This window comes from Prenolepis imparis, unplaced genomic scaffold (assembly GCF_030444845.1).
Source record: "Prenolepis imparis isolate NDT839.2.m4 unplaced genomic scaffold, iyPreImpa1.0 SCAF_8, whole genome shotgun sequence".
Taxonomy (NCBI): Eukaryota; Metazoa; Arthropoda; class Insecta; order Hymenoptera; family Formicidae; genus Prenolepis; species Prenolepis imparis.
Window position 1 is genome coordinate 2,630,947 of NW_028141166.1, and position 22,275 is coordinate 2,653,221.

Below are 22,275 nucleotides of genomic sequence, written 5' to 3' on the forward strand. Positions count from 1 at the left end.
GAAGTTCAATCTTATTCGTCACTTTATTTCAGATGATATTTAATCGAGGGAATTAAATATAATTAAAGCTTATTCGTAATCGACTGTAGCTACGCTCTTTGCGAGCGACAGTGCGATGATCGTTGCTACGCTCTTCGGCAGCGACAAATCTGATCAAGCTTCAAGTTACATTTACAATTCCAGATAATATTTAATTGAATGAATTAACTATAATTAAAGCCTAATCGTAATCGACTGTAGCTACGCTCTTTAGCAGCGACAGTGCGATAATCGTTGCTACGCTCTTCGGCAGCGACAAATCTAATCAAGCTTTAATTTACATTCACAATTCGCTTGACAAAAAATTTTCTCTTTTTAATAATGACAGAAAAGATTAATTCCTTTCCTCACAAGAAAAGATCTTCGTCAGTTCTTTTAGGCAATCCCACCGCTGCCACCAAATTTTTGAAATGTCACGTCCGGGTGACTTTTCTTATATATATATTGGACTCTCTATTTGATTTATAGGGCAATCTGCATGCACCGGTTATATCCTAGGAACGCCGAGAGCTTGAACGGACTTTTACGGATCTAGGGATATGTAAGGAAAAGTGATCACTAATTTATTAGATACACAAGGATAAATGGTTATGGGATTCCGATATTTCTAGTAAGATTTATATATATTAATGTTTCCTTCTCTGAGCGTTTGTTTGAATAGTTGAATTTAATAGTTAACTGTTATAATGATGATTTAGCTAGTTTCTAACTTACTGAATGATGCTTATAGTTGATTGGTGGGCGTTAAACCATCGCTCCTCCTTCAGGACCTCGGTCTCGGGATGCGGATGGTTAAGTAAACGCGTACACTGATTTTAATAAGCACTCAACTTATTTATTCAAGAATTTATGTCTATGTCCAATGGTATGGACTGGTACAATCAGACTTAGTCTAAGTACAATTAGTATGGCAGAAACGAATATACGGTCTGAGGACTAATGAGCCTGACGAAAAGAATAGAAGTGTCGCAGGGCGCAAAATTCACGGCTTATATACCCCTTGGCATGTCCGGTCCGTGTGCAAATCGCGCTCGATTCTTCGATCCGACGAATCTTTTCTAAGAATCCTGCTTATCTCTCGGAGGAGGTGGTACAGCGACGAAGAATAAGATATGATTTTTAACGATGCCCAGACAGAAAACCCTTGCGATACTTTTGCAAAATGCATAAAATTCCGATTCGTATAATTTGTAGTATTTTGCAAAAGATCTGAGTTAATACTGTTCTCAGTGCGGTAGTTTTCTCATTTCTTTTAAAATTTAACAAATTTTATTTACTAATACTATTTTAAGGTAGAAAGGTAGTGCTAAAAATTCCTTTATAGTTTTCTGTTCGGATGCATACTGATAGCAGAGGTAGTTTAGATATCGGTCTTCGCGATATAACAAGGTGGAGGGCGAGCTATTCGTTATCTCAGACGGCGCAATTCTTAATAATACTTAAAAAGGTACATATATTAATTCTTCATATGTTAATAATATGATTAATTAATTACGGAATCATTCTTTAGAGATTTGAAATTGTCAAAAGGACTACAAACTATAAGTCCGTCTATAATTATAAGTCTACATTATTTAAATTATTGTAAGTTATGATTCCATAATTTATTAATATACGCCATTAAAGCCTAGTAAGAGCGAATAATCATATAATTCCTAAAAGATATAAAGTGCGTTATATATCCTGATCATACTTATAGAATCATTTTATTACATGGGTTTATTCGAATAGTTAATAATAAGAATTTCGAGAAAAGGGATCAACATATATAATATATCTTAAATTTAATTATCGTACAAGAATTTAGCATACTCAGGATTCTATAAATATGATAAGTTATCTTAACGACGCCTTGTATTACATCGCATTGCTTAAGGTTGCTGATTATGGTTGCGTTTAAATGTTAATCATAAGCTCATCTTAAGATTAGTATTAGATATAGGTACACATTTTAATAATAACTTATATTATTAATTGTTAGGATTTGTGGTTAAGTATAATTTTATAATGAAGCATTCTATTTAGTCCTAGATGGTTAAGCGCGCGTTCTGGGGGGTCCCTAGACGACGCTTGGTTGGTCGCATCGCTAGTGTTAAGATGGTAATTGCCAATTAAACTAGATGGCGGTGATTGGCTGCGAATGATTGCCCCCAGATTCTAGTGGAATTAATTAATATGTAAGAAAACAAAATAGTTCAATTTAAAGGTAAAACTAAAAGGTAAAATTAAGAGTAAAGTTGTTAATAGAATGCAGGAATAAAGATAGCGCGCAGTGGGTATTAAAAATATAAATTTTAAATTTAGACGGGACGTCACAGTATTATGGTCGACGTGACATATAACACAAAAATGATTTGCTATTTGTTTCAAAACGTTCAACCTTAAGCAAGCAGGATCGCGTTGGATAGCTGCTATTTCATCAAGAACTGAACGATTACAATTTATACAGATTCTAGTGACATTTGTAACAGCAAGTGGTGGATGATCATTTTCGCCATGTCTACGAATAGCAATGTTTCGTTTGTTTGCATTACCGTCACCATCTATTCGCGCCATTTGCGTTGGATCAAATGCTACGTTACATATGTAACACGGCATTCGATTTCTGAAAGCCATAATGATAAAATATAATAGGTGTATACGATAAATTATTTTTTTACAAACTCGTTCGATCACAATTCCAGTCTTGGCATATATACATATATATATATATATATATATATATATATATAAGCGCAATTAAAATATACAGCATATACAGAGACCGGATTGCGGTGCCGTTTTCCCCATTCCAAGCGCGCGCTGGCGGGGAGCGGCGTGAGAAGCAGTATCGTTTATGCCGCGACGGTTTAGCGGTGTAACGCAGCAAAGGAGGCACCGTCGCGTAGAGTACAATATAAAATATTGTTATATATAATAAAATGTACAATATAAAATATTGTTGTACTCTATGCGACTCAACTATCAACAGAAGGAGCAAATGAATCGCGTTTAATCACAAAAACAAGTCTATGTTTAAATTCTTCTCTCAAATAATTAATGTACCGCATATACATAATCTTGGTGACTTTTATCGAATTGCTGGAGCGATAATAAACAGACATCACTCTCCCATCCATATGGAAAGGGCCAATGCGCAACTAGCGAGAGAAATGTTAGAGAAATCCCAAACTGTTAATATTGTGCAAGCGCGAGTAGAAGCGGACAATCTTCGTAATAGAAATGGACGATGGAAAAAACTTAACCAACATCAGGTGCCTAACTTTCCTCGCCTTACCTTAGAACATCTGCGAGACCTAACGGTAGGTGTATATCAAATTCACTTGGCACCTTCTTACATACAGGATAAGATTCAACGAGACGAACAAGAAGAGTTTCAGTTAGATGAACTCATTGACGAACCTGGTTTTATAAGAGTCAGACTATACTCTAGATTTCGCATTGCTGCAAAATATCAGTTATGGATAGCATACGACAGCATTGAAGAGAATGAAAACAATAATGATATTCATGACAACATTATTCATGGATACTACTGTACCTGTAAAACAGGTGTTAGGAGTATTGGCTCGTGTGCTCACGTTGCCAGTGTATTATGGTTTCTTGGATACGCACGTCATGAACCAAATGTTTTATATCCTGCTACGTCTCTACTACATAACATTTTGGATGCATCTAATAGAGTGCAGCCAGAGTTAAACAATATGCTAAAGTTAATTTTGAAATTTAGCAGTGCCTAGTTTTTCTAATTAAAATTTTTTTATTTTTTTTTATTTGTATTAATTTTAATAATTTTTTAATTTTTCTACTATTCTACATGGGTTTGCAACTTGAATTTTTCACTGGTTCATTATACGACTCTATAGGTTTGCAACTTAAATTTTCCACTGGTACAAAAGTTTCTACTTTTACTTGGCGCGCAATTTTTTTTTATATCATTACTTTTGTAGTACGATTCTACATGGGTTTGCAATGGATAATTTTTCATATGATTCTACATGGGTTTGCAATAGGTAATTTTTTATACTACAATTCTACATGGGTTTGCAATGGATAATTTTTCACTACTGGCGTGCCCATACTAGGCGCCTTTTTTTACCTTTTTTTTAAAGGTAAGTTTTTATAGGGATATCATTCATTTTTGTATATGATTTAGATTTACTAGGGTTGCTCAAATAATGCCATTTTTTCAGAAACTATTTATTAAACAGGTTTGAAATGTTTTTAAACATACATGGATATTTCTTCTTTTTAAATACATATTATTTTTTAATACAATCTCAATCAACTTCTATAACCTTATACCAGCACGATACAAGTATATGTATGCCTTTACTGTATCAACTCTTGTTTTTTCTACGTAACCATGTCATCACAGCTTCAATCATCCCCTCATCATCTTCCCAATCTTGTTTCGCAGAGATCTTTAAATTATATATTTAACACAGTTTAGCGATAGCTTCCAATATTTAACTTTTGGAACCACTTAATTAAATGCACTTCGCGAAATACGGTTTGGAAGATGAAGAGGGCGTGATTCAAATGTGAAAACATGGTTACGTGGAAAGGACAAAAGTTGGTACAGTAAAGGCAAGTAAATACATATAATGTATCGTACTGGCATAAAGAAATAGAAGTTGATTGAGATTATCATGTATATTGTGTATAAATTGTTGAATAAATATTCTGAAAAAATAATGTAGGGCATTACTTTTTGAGCAACTCTAGTACTATTTCGAAAGATTACAATGTCCTCATTCTGTACCTGTAATGTAAAACATATTTAAATCATTAGAATACGTACATATATACAAAATATACTGTTTCTTTATTTTATATTAACAATTATATACTTATGAAAGAAATAGTAGGATGGCAGTGTAACAAGAAAGTAATTATTATGTAAGAAATATAGTACATCTCACATATAAGTAGTATTGCATATCACATGTATGTAGTATATTGCATATCACATGTATCGTTACCATTTTACTATTTCTTTCATAATAATATAACTACTTTCATGCTACGCTACCATCTTATTATTTCTTTCATAAGTATATAATTATTGATGTAAAATAAGGAAGCAAATAAAAGCTAATAATAATAAATAATGTAAAGATAATAATGTTATGAATGCTATGAACTATAAAAATGTATATAAATTCTTTATTATAGCTCATATCATTTATAGCACTATTATCTTTACATTATTTATTATTATTAGCTTTTATTCGCTTCCTTATTTTACATCAATAATTATGTACTTATAAAAGAAATAGTAGGATGGTAGCGTAGCATGAAAGTAGTTATTATTATGAAAGAAATAGTAAAATAAAATGGTAACGATACATGTGATATGCAATATACTACATACATGTGATATGCAATACTACTTATATGTGATATACTATATTATTTTCATAATAATATAATAATAACTATTTTCTTGTTACGTAACCATCCTATTATTTTTTCATAAGAATATAATTGTTAATATTGTTATAAAAAATATGAATAAGAATATAATTGTTAATATTGTTATAAAAAATATGAAATAATTACTTGATTCTTATAAATCTCTTCTTCTTCTTCTATCAATCAATTATGATCCTGAATAACCGCACACTTAACCTATCATATGTCAAAAGATCTAATACATAACCCCGCACGCTGCTAATATCGCGAAGCGCCACTAACGCCGTCTGTTGTGAAACGTGAGAACAGTACAAGATTACCACTACATGCATCTATTGCATGTGTTGTTTACGTGTGATATACGTGTATGCATGTGTTGTATACGTGTGATTAATAATGCGTGTAGCACGATAGATACTACTATGTATGCGTGAACGATGATGACGTTTCTTAAACGAAATTTTTCATATTTAGACTTTGCATTATTATATTTCCGCTTACAAAGAACGTAGAGCAAAAATAAAGACACTTTCATTATATAATTCGACCTCAATCTATCGATTAAACCTAGTAAAAACTCGATCGCTTCAGCCGTTATTGAGCATCCGAATCTATGACTATCTCGAACTGTCCGATTCGCGTAAAGATACACGGTGCCTCGCTTCTTAGAGTCGGCTTCGGCCAAACTAGGCGCGAGACACTACCGTGTCTCTTGATATTTTAGATATAAATAGAAGCATTTTTTGTAAACCTGGTTGTTATTAACTGATTTTTAATTTTCGCTCCAAGAACGCTCCAAACTTCAATCACATTATTTGAGAGATTTTTTATCAACAAAGGATGTATTCCATTAATATTGCATTTTAATCCTTCCTTAATAATAAAAACGCTTTTCTATAATATCAATACTTATATTAATATTGATATATACTATATATTTTTATATTAATACTATATTAAATATTCATTATTTTTATTTACAGAGCTCTAAGGAGATTCCTTCAGTATCAATTACAAATGACGTACCAATATTAATTGAACCTATATCTATTTCTGAAATATCTGAAGTTTCTGAAATATCTGAAGTATATAAAATAACTGATGTATCTGAAATACCTGATGAAGTATGTGAAGAACCTGAGGAACTTACTTTGGTAAAGTGATCTCTAATGATATGCCTGAAATTAAAGGGAAAAAATTCGAATAATAATAGATTTTAAAAGATTAATTGGATTCCTAGATTTTTTTTTTAAACTTGCTTTAAAAATGAATTACATTAATATATAATTATTCCATGCAGTCTCCAAAAAGCATATAACTGAATAGTGTTTTAATTGCTAATTTTTTTAAAAATTAATTCTGCATGTAGTACTAACTACGAAGCAATCTCTTCAGAAGAAATCTTTTTCTATTTAAAATTATTTATTTAAAATTTTGACATGAGAATGGACACCTTTTGAATTAAAAAATTCTTCCATGATAGAAAATAATTTTCTATCATGGAAGAATTTTTCACTTAATTCGAAAGATGTCCATTTTCATATCAGAGTTTTAAATTTATTAATATTATTATTATTATTAATTTAAATGAATTAAAAATATTAATTTTAATTTATTATAATTATTATTAATTTTAAATTATTTTTATTTTTTCCAGAATTATTCTGTTGATAAAAAATTAGATTTAGAAGAGCTATCCTCACCATCTGTTTCAAATCTTGATTTGGTCCAAGAAAATAAAAAAGAGCGATTCAAGAAGATAAAACTTGAAAGTGCATGTGTTAAGATACTTTATTTCAATTTAAATATATATCACGTCTGTATGTCTATTTTCGTATCGCAGCTGATCGATGTATTGCCGAGACATATTTATGTTTTTTCCGCGTCTCGAGCGTCTCGCCGCGACTCTCTCGCGTCTCACCGCGCACCTCGCCGCACCATGCTGTTGTCAAATCAGCTGGTCGACGATCATAATATGTGAGACCTTCACTGATATCTTTTCCCGAACAAAGGGCCAGAGTCAACGTTCGCTTGTCAGTGAATACATCGTACGCTTTTCGCTCTCGCTGTTCTCTCACAATTAAATTTGTTCATTATTACTAATCTGTTACTTAGAATAAAACTCTGTTACGTTAAATTCAGTGTTCTCTCAATCATTCTCTGATCTCAAGTCTCTCTCGCGATTATTTCTTAACTGCATGCAGTACAGAAGATTCTAAAGTACCTGAAAAAAATCCTACACAGCAACAGAGCCGACATATCTTATCTTTTAATTCATTAGAAGAATTAACAATTTTGGTTTGTAATTTTTATTTTAGCTTATTATTCTCACGTTTAATTTGAAACTTCTCAGATGTTCATTTAAATAGATCTGTCATTTATATTCAGTGATAATCATTTTTTATTTTTTGTATTTTCTATACTTTTAGAACTTCGAGAAACTTCTAAAGAATCACTCCTTAAAAAGTAATGCCGCTCTTCAAAATTTTAAAAAAAGAGGAATGCTCACTGATTTAGATAGTTCTGCCATAACTGAAGCTGTAGCTAATGCCATCCTTCAGTTGAATCACTTGTAAGTATTAGTTTTCTTAGCTCTTCTGAAATGAAAACAATTTGAATTTTATCTTCTTTTTTGTTTTTTTTTTAATAGGCCAACAGCTTCAGAATATAACATTGCAGCAATTAAGCTGTGTGAGTTGTTTCCGTATGAAACTAAGGTGAAATTTATAAAAAAAAAAAATTTTTTTATAAAATGATATTTATTCAATTAATTTTTCTTGATTTTTTTTTGTTAATGGATGTCTTTCTTTTTGTTAAAAATGCAGGAGTCGTATTATTATCCGCCAGTAGGCAAACATAAAACTGCATCAGGAAAACTCCCCGATAAAATAAAGAATATTAAATATCAAATTAAGAAAAAATCTGCTGGTACTTGGGCAACATCTCCTGAATCTTCTTTTGTCCCGAGTGAAACTCGACTTTCTCATCCTGCAAAGTTTTCAGATAATAATTATAAATCAATATATATATAATATACATAAAAAAAGAAGCAATTAAGAGAAGATAAAAGAATTTATAACATTTTTTAATTACTCAATAAGACCTTACAGAGAAAGTTGTCATCACTTTTCTAATATTTTTAAGGAAGTTGTGATCCAAACGACTCTGCAATAAAAACTGCAATTGCTTATTTAAAGTATGACAATATTGAGTCTTGGCCTGAACTTTTGCGCAGTTGGTCAGTGACACATCCTTTGCGCTTTCAGTATTTCAGAGAAACCAGACCGATATTGCAGCAAAGGGCAACATCTTTTGTTCAGCAAGAGTTTGATGCTTTAGTAAATGATTATTTCAAGAATTGGCCCGTTCTTGCACTGCCTAATGGATATCTACTGGTAAAAAAATTAAATTTACATATTTTGAATTTTGTGATGCTCTTTCTTTTCCTTTTCGTTTTCTTCTTTTTCAAATTCAAACACGCCGAGTCAATTAATTTGCAGATTCAGCAAGATTTTAAAGAATTATATCCTGGGAGAGAAGATGGTTTGATATCCAAGTGGGATTCAACTAAAGAAGTTTTGATTAATCTCTTGAAGGCTGAGATTGCTAAATCATATGAGTATGGCAGACAGTTATTGCAGATTTGACTGTTACAGATATAAGTATTTATAAAAAGATTGATATTTGCGACAATTTTTTTTTTGTTTATCGATATATAATTTATTATTTTATTTTAACAGTTATATTTTTTCAGACAAAAAATTGATGTAATTTTATTATATTTACTTCCATCACTTTGTTGTAAAAGAACAAGAGGTGCGAGTGTACGCATGCCATCTGTCGCAGAAGCCAGGAAGGCCTTTATTCTCCATGTCCTTGTAATTATCATTTATGATATATATTATTTTATTATAATATAATTAAGTACTTGAATTTTCAAAAATGTTTTTACAGGTTCCAGGGGATTTGAATCGTCAAGTCAAGGCACATAGTGAATGGTTGGCAAATCGTGGCTTGAACTTACAGTCGACGTTAGTAATTATTGCACCCTCTTTATCGAATATTACCGCTAGTTATGTTCAGATAGATTCTGTACGATATGAGCTTCGTACTCTATTGAAAGCTCTGGACACATGTTTCAAGGCATTTCATGCGTTGGACGCTGCATACCAAGAGGAATGCCAAGCAGTATGGCTTTTTATCCAAAAGTATTTTTATGATTATATCTTAAAAAGGATAATAATATTCTTCGAGCGACAAATCTACTAAGTTCCTTGAAAGGATTGATTTTAAATAAAATGTAGTACTTAATGCTATTCCATGCTTTCGTTTTAAGTTACAGAACTTTCATTAAATTTAAAATTTTTATTACACGTAGAACTTTTATTTAAAAAATAATGTATATTTGTAAAGACTGCCATTTTCAGTTACCTTCTATTAAAGCATTGTCCTGTCATTTGCAAATAATTCATTCTTATAATGTTTTTAGTGTATATAAATGTGCTCAAAATGATTGCTCCCGGCAGTGTAATTCGATAAAAGCTTTCAGAAAACATTTGAAAGATATACATTATGTTCATATGCTTAATGAAATGCCATTACAGGCTCTTCATCAGGAGCATTTGGCGGAAGTTAATGAAAATTTAGCATTAAACTTTAATATGAGAAATGCCTTTGAACAAATTGATAATAATCAAAACTATCAAATTGGAGATAGGCATAATGTTGTTATTACTGCTCTTGATTTCAAGAAAGCTATATTTGAATCATCAAGAGCTTTAATTGCTAAATTATATGCTTCTAATACCTTGTTTCAATACTGTTTCGGATCTGGTTTCCGTGTCGAGCTTATTTAATAAAAAGTCTGAAAATGTTTAATTAGAATGACCTATAAATAAGTGATTAGAAATACACAAGGAAAAAGTATTAAAGTAATAAATCATTTAATTTGTTACATAACATTGAATTGATATATATTTATATATACATTGAAATTGTGAACTCAAAACATCTATATTAATTATATTGACATGTAGTATTAGTATTGTATAGATACTAGAATTAAAAGGACTAAAATTGTTGGAATTTGTTAACACACAAAAGGTAAATATGCTTATATTGCAATAATAATATTTCTCAAAGATTTTATAAACAATATTAAGAGGTTTAGATAATGTGAATGAACATTAAACACGGTATTTTACGAATGATTGTTATACAACCTGAAGATAAACCAATACAGATATAGCTAGGAATAAACAGTATTATTTCGGCTAAAATATTCAAATCAAAACTCAATGCAAATCATAATAAGATATCTCAACTCAGAATGAAATAAACTTTGTAGTTAAAACTCAGAATTATAATACATATAAAATGAATGTTGTATTATACATAAATTCCACAAATATAATACGGTAATCATGTAATCACATATGTTAAAAAATTCGTATCGTATTAAGTACTGACTTTGCGTGAACTCGGTATACAATAGAATAAGAGTCGTATATTGACTCAGTTACCTTTCGGCAGTCACAATAAAGAATGGTTTAAAAGTCAACGAGTCAACTATGACTCGATTACCTCGAAGGAGATTAGGCTTGATCAGAGCCGTGTAATGTTCCTTCTCCTTTCCGTACCCTCGTGGTAAAGTAAATGCCCCAATGGTGGACAGAAATTATATCGTTAACTGGGCACGTCTCAAATGTCTCAATGTCGGATTTCACTACGACGCTTGTCGAGCGAAGATCGCTCTGACCCTCAAGTATTTTGTAGCTGCCCTCAATTGAATATGGCAATACTTTACGGCAATACTTGGCAACGGCAAGGGTTATACCCGGAATATCATCCGTAAGATGATTTGGTAGATGCCCAGGAAATACTTAATCGTAACACAGAACTCTTAAAAAGTAAACCAACCGTCAGCATAGCCGAGCATAAAGTCCCCGGAAAGCAAAATAAAATAAAACCAAGGAAACAGGAAAAAAAAAGAAGAACGAGCGCTGTTAGCTTCTCTCGTTCCCTGCGGTATCGATAATTTCGAAATTAATATTCGGTTTCGGCATTGACTATTTTCGAAACATACCTTAAACAGAGTTCATGTGCAGGAAATAATTGAACTTATTTCTGAATTTGTTTCTGGCGGTTTTATTACTATGTTACGATCTAAAACTTTATCAATGTTGCAAGCTGTTGAACAAGGACCAAACGATATTCAGCAGTTGATCGACCCAAGTAGCAGACAATATTTTTTAAATGTATTTTTAATATTTATTTTTCGTGAATTATACATTGTACAACTGATTGGAAAAAATAATGTTTATTTAATATTTATTAAATATTAATTTTACATTAAATATTTGTTTAAAATAGTAATTTATAAAAAAAATATTAATATAATGATTATTTAACATTTATTTAATATTAATTTTCACATTAATTATTTATTGGCAATAATGATTTGAAAAACATTAACCTAATGAGCAGACAATATTTTTAAAATGTATTTTTAATATTTATTTTTTATTAATTGTACATTGTACAACAGATTGCAAAAATAATATTCATTTAATATTTATTAAATATTTATTTTATATTAAATATTTGTTTGAAATAGCAATTAAAAAAATATTAATATAATGTTTATTTAACATTTATTAAAATTAATTTTCACGTTAATTAGATAGATAGATAGATAGATAGATTTATTCTCCCCCTTGGGGATTGAAGGCGCTTTTGTGAGGAGCGTTCCCGAACCTCTTACAATTACAACTCTTACATTCCTCCTGCTCTCTTCCCCCTCATCTTTACATTTCTACATACGCCGCTCATATCACTTGTCACAACCACACGCCGCAATTACTTAATTCTACTTCTCGCTCGCATCTACGACTTAGCCTACCCTATCTATCTTTCTTCAAAGAGAGAGAGAGCGCTGTCCCTAACTAATTAACGCATCGGTTTCCAGTTCCTTCTCATTTTCTCCACATTCCACATTCACCCTTCCATTTTCCCATCCATCTCCTTCTTTCCCTTATCTTTATCCTCCCTCCCTTCACCCCTTTTCGCTTCTAACTCCCTCAACCACCACTCTCCCTCTCCCCCTTGTTCCAAGATCTCCCTCATCCTCTCCCACCAGTTCCCTTCCCTTCTACATCCCTCACATTCCCCCAGCACATGTTCCCACGTCTCCTCCTCCCCCCACACACCCTATACCTCTTCTTCTCTTCCTCTTCCCAGTACCTCGTCCCTTTCATCTCATTATTCATCCTAAATCTGATCATCCTCCTCCACCTACTTTCCCCCCAACCCTTCCTTAGATATTCAGGCACCCCCTCCTCTTTAATCTCTCCATACCATTTATTATACCTCGACTCTGTAATCTTCCCCCACCTTTCCTCTTTCTGCAGCTCCCTATCCCGCTGCTCCCATCCCTCATACACCTCTTCACCCCTTTCTCTTCTTTCCTCCATTTCTCTTACTTCCTTCCCTTTCTCTTCAAAAAACTCCCTTCTTTCTCGCTCCCATCCCGATACCTCGTTTCCTTCCCTAATCCTCCTTTTCATTTCCTCAAAACATTTCCTAGCCAGCAGTCCCCCCTCCCCTCTTCCAGTTTCTTCTCGAACTTCACCGCCCTCTTTCCTGCCACTAATCTGAACTTGTCTTTCCCTACTTCATCTCTTACCATGTATCCCGGTGTACACCAATCCACCCCTAGCGTCCATCTAATCCACCTTTCCTGCATCGCCTCCACCTCCCTTCTTTCTTTCCATCCCCATATTTCCGCGCCAAATTCTAGCACCGTTCCTACCAATCTTTCACACAGCCATACTCTCTTTTCCCAGTCACTTCCAAACCTTCTCTTACCAATCCCCCAGACCTGCCTTATTACCGCCCCCGCCTTCCTCACTCTTTCTTTCACATGTGCCTCCTGCCCCCCATTATATTTCAATTTATATCCTAGATACGTAAACTCCCTCACCTCCTCCATTATCTTCCCCTTCCACCTCCATTTCACCTTCTTCATTCCTCCCCTTTTCTAAACCTCATCACCTTTATCTTTCCCACATTAATTTCCAGCTTCTTCTTATCGATATACCCCTCTAGCTTCCCCAACATGTGTATCATCCCTTCCTCATTTTCCGCCAACAGCACCATGTCATCTGCATACGCTAAACAATAGACCTTCTCCTCCCCCAGCTTTACCTCACCCCATCCCCCCTTCCTTAATACCTCCTCTACATCCGCCAACACTAAATTAAACAGGTGCGGGCTCATTGGGCACCCTTGCCTCACCGCCGTCCAGAAATTCTCCTCTATTTTCCCTCCTACCCTCACTCTGCTTTTTGTTTCCCTATACACCTCTTCTATCCTGTTTCTCAACCCTTCCCTAACCCGTCTCTCCCTCATCGCCTTCATTAGCACTTCCCTGTCCACCGAGTCAAAAGCCGCTCTCAAGTCCACGAATGTTGCTACTACCATTCCTCCTTTCCTACTTATTTGCCTGTTCACTAAATAATTTAGCACATATATATTGTCAATCACCCCCATCCCCTTTCTAAATCCTGTCTGACTCGGTGGAATCATTCCCTTCTCTTCTACCTCCTCCTTCAGCCTCTCCGTTAGTACTCCTACATAGACCTTATACAGCGTCGGCATCAAAGTTATTCCCCTATAGTCCTCCATTTTATCCCCCGCTCCCTTTTTAACTAATGGCACTATTATTCCTTCCTTCCACTTCTCTGGCCACCCTTCCCCCTTCCAAACCTTGTTGCAGAACTCCCACATCCACTCCTCCATCCTATCCCCACCATACTTCCACACCTCATTCGGAATCCCGTCTGCCCCCGTTGCCTTTCCTTTTTTCAACTTCTCCACCACCTTCCTTACCTCCTCACTCCCTATATCCCTCTCTTCCCTCACTCTACCTTTCATTCCTTTCACTATTCTACCATCTACTCCTCCCAACAACCTCATAAAATACTCCCTTCATTCCACCTCCTCTATTCCTTCATTCACCTTCTTCCACCTCTTCCTTTCCCTATTCACTATCTTCCATACCTCTCCCTCCGTCCTCGCCTCCTTCGCCTCCCTAACCCACGCCTCATTTTCCTCTAATCTTTTCTTTCTACACAACAGCTTGTATTCCGCCCTTATCTTCCTGTAGTTTTCTCCACCCCCTCCTAAACTTCTCCATCTTCTCAGGATTCTTCTTACCTCTTTTCTTTTTTCCTCACAATCCTCATCCCACCATCCCCTCTTCCTCCTTTCCTCATTCTCTTTTTCTCCCTCCTTTAAATCCTCTCTTATCTGTCTCTCTCTTTTCTCCAACTCTTCATCCATATCCTCGTCCCCCCTTTCCCCCCAATCCATCCTACTCCTAATTCTTTCCCCTCCTCTTTCTGTCCATTTTCCCCCTCTTTCCTCTTTCTCTCTCTTTCCTACCTTTCTCTTTCCATCCTCTATCCTTTTTAGCGTCACAATCAGCGGATGGTGATCCGATTCCACACCTTCCCCTACTTCCATTTTTAACACTCTATCCCTCACCTTTTCCTCCCCTATCACGTAATCTATCACTGATTCTCCCCTCCCACCCGTATAGGTGAACTCACCCCCTTCATCCCCCCTTATGCTTCCATTTAGGATTCCCCACCCTACCTTCTCCAGCCCTTCCACTAGCATTTTTCCCTCCTTATTCCATTTCCTGTCTTTTGACTTCCTTTCCTCCTCCTCCTCCTCCTCACCCCCTTCCCTCCTACCTCCTAGTGTGCCCGTCCTCGCGTTAAAATCTCCACCTATCATTGTCCGTCCTTCTTCCTCCTGATCTTCTAACCAGTCTTTCATTATCTCCATTTTCCTCTCCATATCCCCATTCACGTATACCCCCACTATTCTCCACCTCTCTCCTCCCACCCTCACCTCTATCGCCATTACCCCTTCTCCTCTCTCTTCTACCCTCATTACTTCGTCAACCTTTCCCTCATTCTTAATTCCAATAATCATCCTTCCCATCGCTCTTCCTTTTTTATTCCTCCTCTTCGCGTACTGCTTCTCCCACCTGTATCCTCTTGGCAAAACCCTCTTAACTTTATCCCAGCCCTTCTCATCCACCCAGGTTTCCACCATAATAACTACCTCCCATTTTTTCACCTCTCTCCAGAAACCTTCTCCTTTATTCCTGATCCCCGCCACATTCCAGAACCCCACTTTCCACCCCCTCCACTCTTCCCTCCCCTTCCAACCCCACTCTCTATTACCCACCTCTATCTTCTCTTCTACTCTCCCTCTCCTTCCATTTTCCTCTCCCTTCCCTCCTTTTGTTCCTTTTATCCTTTTTCCCTTAATTGCTTTCTCTAGGCCCTCACTTTTCCGGTCTCTTCTTCCCCCTTCTCTACCGTTCCTCCCCTACATTCTCCTTTCCAATTCTTTAGTCTGCCTTCCTCCTCATCCCATTTCCACCATATCTCATTTATCCTAATTCTTCCATATCCCGTCCACACTCTATTTCCTTTCCCTCTTTCCTCTTCCGCAATTTCTTCTATTTTCCACCTCATCCTTCTTTCTCCCCACGTTAGGTCATCCTCTATTCTAGTCATCTTTCCCCTCAGACCTTTCTTTCTCTCCATTACTTGTCTTTTCTGCTCTCTATTTCCTAGTCTCGCTATCACCATTTCCCCCTCTCTCCCCTCTCTTCCTCCCACTTTTCTAACCCACTCTAAATCTACTTTCACTCCTATCTCTTTCATTACTCTATCTATTCTCTCTCTTAACCCCCCTTCCCCTCCCTCCAACCTACGGATCACAATGTTGTTCCTTCTTTCTTCTCTCTCTTTTAGCTCCATCTTTCTACCATCTTCTACCCTTCATCCTGTCCACTACCGCCTCTTCCAACTCTCTATATCCGCCCCCACCCTTTCTCTCTACCTCCCCCCCCTCTTTTCTCTTCCACCTTTTCTAACTTGGCTTCCATCTCTAACAATCTTTTCTCTAAACTTTGAATTCTCTGATCTATCTCTCTCTTTTCCTCTTTCCATTTCTCGTCCCTCTGCCTTATCTCTACTCTCATCTTCCCTAGCTCCTCACTGAGCCTCTCCATGATTTGTTCCCCCATCCCCTTATCATGATATAGAGCCCTTCCCTTTCCTCCCCTGCCCCCCTTTCTTGTAACCTATCTACCTTTTTACTTCTTCTCAGAGCCCATTCCTCCTCCTCTCCTTCCTCCTCCCTTGTCCCTTCCCTCTTCCTCTTCACATAGTCCTCTATGCACCCCATGCTACTCCTCCTCTCTTTGCCCAATTCTTCTACTTTTTTCGGCCTCCCTACTTTTTTCCTCCCCTCTTCCCTCCGCTTCTTCATCTCTTCACCCTCCATTAGCTTTTCCTCCCTGTCTACTTCACTCATATCTACCTACTCTCTGTTTTTCCGATTCTTTACTCTTTATCCCGTCTATCTTCCCCTGTGTTCTATGCCTTAAACTTCTTCCACTCTGTCACTATGTCCCTAGCCTAGTGACTTTACACCTGTCTGCTACCCTACTACACTTTTCCGCTACACTCCCACCGCCACGTGCCTCTCTGGCACTTAACCTCCACTGAATCTCCCTCTTCTAACTCCGTAGCCTCCACTTCTCACCTCTCCCCCTTATCAATATCTACTCCCCTCTTCCTCTCTTACAGCCCACACACAACTCTTTCACTCTCCTCTCACTCTAACCGTCACCCTCTCACAAAATTCCGACCACACGTTCTCACACCTGGGTTGAGTTCGGAAACGTCACTGAGTGCATTCCCTTTCTTTCTATATCATTTCTCTCTCAGTCAGTGATATAGAAAGAGAGGGAATGCACTCGGGTGACGTTTCCGAACGCAGCCCTGTCACTCTCACACTTTCCAGAACCGAAAGCCTCAATTTTCACGTTAATTATTTATTGGCAATAATAATAATTTGAAAAACATTTATGTAATATTTATTAAATCTCTATTTTATATTAATTGCATAAAATATAAGATTTGTTAAAATATTTATATATGTGACGTATATATGCCTATATAAACTATATATGTCTGATAAATAAACCGATTATTAGAGTATAATTCATATGGAATATTAGAATTAGAACATACATATAAATATTTTATATTTTTGATAAAGTGTAATATGAGTGAATATGATAAAGTGTAATATAAGTGAATATATGCAAAGTGTATTGATAATAATTGATTTTTAAAAATTTAAAAATATATAAAAAACTAAAAAGTAAGTATATAAAAAGCTAAAAAGTAAGTATATAATTAATACAATTTTTTGTATATAGAAAACACTTATTAACAACGTTTATTAACAACTAATTATAAAATTTATTTATTCCATATTAAAAATAAAATCAGTTTTCATTTCCCGCCTTTTATATAATTCGTCCGCCGTTGCGCATTCGCCGCGTACACAGAAACCTACTTTAGTGACAAAGCTATAACTACTACGATGAAGTCTTTTGTCTTTTGTCGTTTGTCGGTTGGCCACTCATCAGAACCTCGTTGGCCACGTGTGTCGAGCAAAGAAAGAAGAGAACGGAATATATGCGGAAAATCACAGATACACACGTTTATATATTTACAAAATATCAATATCAATAAGGGATAAAGTTCCGAATAGGTGAACCCTCCGATTTTTTTGAAACTACACTATTTTTTGTATTTTTGAACACTGATTACGAATATGATAATGAAAGGAGGATGGGTAAAATCATCGGATTTTGGCCCAAGCGATGGAACCTTTTTTATGCATGTTTTCTTATATTTTTGGATGTGCTGAAATCAAACGTTATTTTCAAGGTATACCAATGGGAAAATATTGAAAATCGCATTTAAATTGCAGATCTGCTCTTAGCATAATCCGAGATTAATGACGTAAACGTGGCGGCTATCTCATCTCGTGTGTGTGTGTGTGTGTGTTAAAAGTCAAGCATTACAAAAAATATTGTATGTGGCATGTGCGGAAGACAACGAATTACGTCGCGCGTGAAGTTGCCTCATTCGCCTCAGCTTATGATACAGATACATTCACACTCGTACTCGTGCCTTCGGCTTGTGCTACAACTTCACGCGCGACGTAATTCATTGTTTTCCACACTTGCCACACAAGATACTATTGGGATATTTCAGAAAAAAATTAGTTTTATTCTCACATTTAGACTGACTTACAGTCAAATTCGGCTCTATTAAAAAAAAAAATTATTTTTATTAGAGCGCTTAGATTTATCTTTTCATATTTTCCGGCAATAATTACTCCGGCGCGGTAATATAATATATTTCTTCATTTTTTTATTGATTGGAATGGATAAGATTGTAACATTTGTGGCGTGAGCTTAGCTAAAAAAGCAAGATCATCATATCGTCATGTAAGTGATAATATGTTTGAATACGTAATATGTTACAGAAAATCTCATCGTGACCAAACTCAAGCTGTTCAAAGCACAATTCCAAATAAGTACGACGAAGGGTCATGCTAAGAGAACTTCAATTTAAATGCGATTTTCAATATTTTCCCATCGGTGCACCTTGAAAATAACGTTTGATTTGAATTCAACACATCCAAAAATATAAGAAAACATGCATAAAAAAGGTTCCATCGCTTGGGCCAAAATCCGGTGATTTTACCCATCCTCCTTTGCGACAAGGTCATTTTCAAGGTCAAAACTCAAAAAAACTGAGAAAATATAACTTTTTAGACATTATTTCAATAAATATTGATGTAACAAAAAAATGTTTCCAATAAAAGTTGCAGTTCTTATATAAATACATCATTTATGTTCTATAAATTTTTTGCGTAAAACTGATAGTTTTCGAAAAAAATTAGATAAGAAAAACCCTCTCAAACATCAATATATTCTTCGTTCTCAGCCGAACCCGGAGTCAACGACAAGGACGTGACAAAGAACTGACTCCATTTTTTTCTTTTTATAATTTTTATATTTTTTTATAATTTTTTTATATTTTTAATATTTTTAAATAATTTTTTTATATTTTTTGAATTTTTTTTTACATTTTTAATTGGATTTTTTAACGCTTTTTTATTTTTCAGAACTATTTATAAAACGCTAAATATATTACTCCTTTCCCGGATAACATCTTTTAATATCGATAAGCAATTGCTTGAAAAGATCTTGACCCAATCGTCGAAGTCGACGACGCCACATAAATTCACACAAATGATCAGAAACCCATGTGGAACCTCGCTTCGCGTGGAAAAGTGTATGCGTGGAAACAGTGGATTCCGCCCCCCTGCGGGGGGCTCCACTACCGAAAAACTAGACAAATAGGTTTGCGTGGAACCTCGCTCTGCGTGGAAAGTTGTAAACCCATGTGGAATCGTATATGTACTGCAAAGTACATGCTTAGATGGGAGAACAGATATAAGATTTAGATTCCATCGTTTTTGTTGAAAACTATCACTCGTACGGTAAGAATTAATAGGACATAAAATGTTTTTCTCTGTAAGATCTAAAATTTTTATGGGTTTTTCATGATTTTCACTATGAAAATGAGAGATGCGCCAATTTTCACTATGATATTCGTAATCAGTGCATCAAAATACGTAAGAATACTGAGTTTCAAAAAAATCAGAGGTGAGCACTTATCGGAACTTCACCCGCCGTTTTTAGTCTTCAACATCGATTTTCTCGAAAACTTTCAGTTTTACGCAAAAAATGTATACAACATAAATGATGTATTTTTACAAGAACTACAACTTTTACTTGAAACATGTTTTTCTTACATCAATATTTATCGAAATAATATCTAAAAAGTTATATTTTTTCAGTTTTTTTGAGTTTTGACCTTGAAAATGACCTTGTCGCAAATTTTCATTATCATATTCGTAATCAGCGTTCAAAAATACAAAAAATAGTGTAGTTTCAAAAAAATCGGAGGGTTCACCTATTCGGAACTCCACCCGTATATTTGCTTAAGGAGATTAAAATAACAAACCTTATATTTATTAAATATATTTCTAGTTTTTTCAAGAATATGTGCGAAAAGATATACTTTTTTATAAGCTTTCCAAGAGAGCCAAAATACGGAATCTGAAGAATGCTGAGAATGTAGAACCAAATTCAACTGATTCTTCAATGGAATTTGATGAGCATATTCCGCAATCACATATTTCATTGCTTACAAGTAATAGTTCCGAAATACCAGATTTTCTTTCTCTTCAAGAAGAATTCAGACTTTCTAATGATTTTGAACCTTCTCATCATTCTCATCATTCTGAACTTTCTCAGTCTTCCGAACTTATTCATCATTCTGAACATTTTGATAATTGTGAATGCTCTGAACACTCTGAATGCTCTGAAGACTCTGAAGACTCTGAATGCTTTGAACACTCTCAATGCTCTGAATACTCTGATTTTGAATATTGGGATAATGAAAATTGTAGACAAGATAATACTTTAGATGACGACTCTGAAAATCTTCCACATTCACCATCTAATTCGAGCAGTTCTCAGTCTAACAACAATTCAAAAATACTAAAATTTATTCACGATTGAGCTTTAAAGCATAATATAACTCACAAAGCTATTTCAGATTTACTTCACGGTTTAAAAGAGAATCACGAATGTTTTGCCGATAAATCAGAATCCACATTCTCTGTCGATGCACGAACATTATTGAAAACAGAAGTAAAATTAATTTAAAAAGTTGTTGATTCTGGCTATTATATTCACATTGGATTACAAAAACAATTATTAAAAATTATTCCTAAGAATTTGAAAACCATTGATTCTTTTAAGTTATTAATAAATATTGATGGATTACCTCTGTTCAAAAGCTCGCCTAATCAAGTGTATCCTATATTATGCACTGTAGTATCCATTCCAGAATTACGTAACAAAGTGTTTCCTATAGGAATATATTACGGTCAAGAAAAACCTACAAATTTAGAAGATTACTTTAAAGATTTTATTTCAGAAATTATCAGTCTGCATGAGAATGGCCTTCAATTTGAGAATCACATTGCACAGTTAGATGGTGTATATTTTGTTTGCGATGTCCCAGCAAAAAGTTTGGTAATGGGAATAGTATCGCATACTGGTTTTTATTCCTGCACTAGGTGCATTGTTCACGGTGTTACATCAGACAATCGACGAATCTTTATTGATTTAGAGAGTCCTGCTCGCACTTGTGAGGATTTTCTACAATGGAGAAATCCGATGTTTCGTCGTAGAGATACTCCTCTTACTAATATTGCAGGGTTAGATTTTGTACATCATTTTGTTCTTGATTATATGCATCTGGAATGTCTTGGCGTTATGCGTTCAATGATAATGAATATGTGGTGCAAAGGAGCAATTCCTCATAGATTTTCGGCTGCTCAAATTGAATTGGTATCAAATCTTCTTGTTCAATTTCAATGCTATATTCCTAGAGAGTTTGCAAGAAAACCTAGAGAGCTATACATTGTTTTACGGTGGAAAGCAACGGAATTTAGATTATTTTTTCTGTATATAGGGCATATTGTTCTGAAAAATGTTCTAAGCGATGAAAAATATATTCATTTTTTGGAATTTCATTTTGCAATGAGAATTTTATTAAATCCAAATCTTTGTAAAAAACAAGAACTTCGTCAATTTGCCAAAGCTCTTTTAAAACATTTTGTTCAATCGACTGCAATATTGTACAATCAAAATTTTATTACTCATAATTTCCATAACAACATTCATATAGTTGATGATGTTGATTATTTTGTCGACAAATTAGATGATTTCTCCTTGCATACGATACCTGCATTTCCCTTTGAAAATTATATGCAGAATATCAAAAG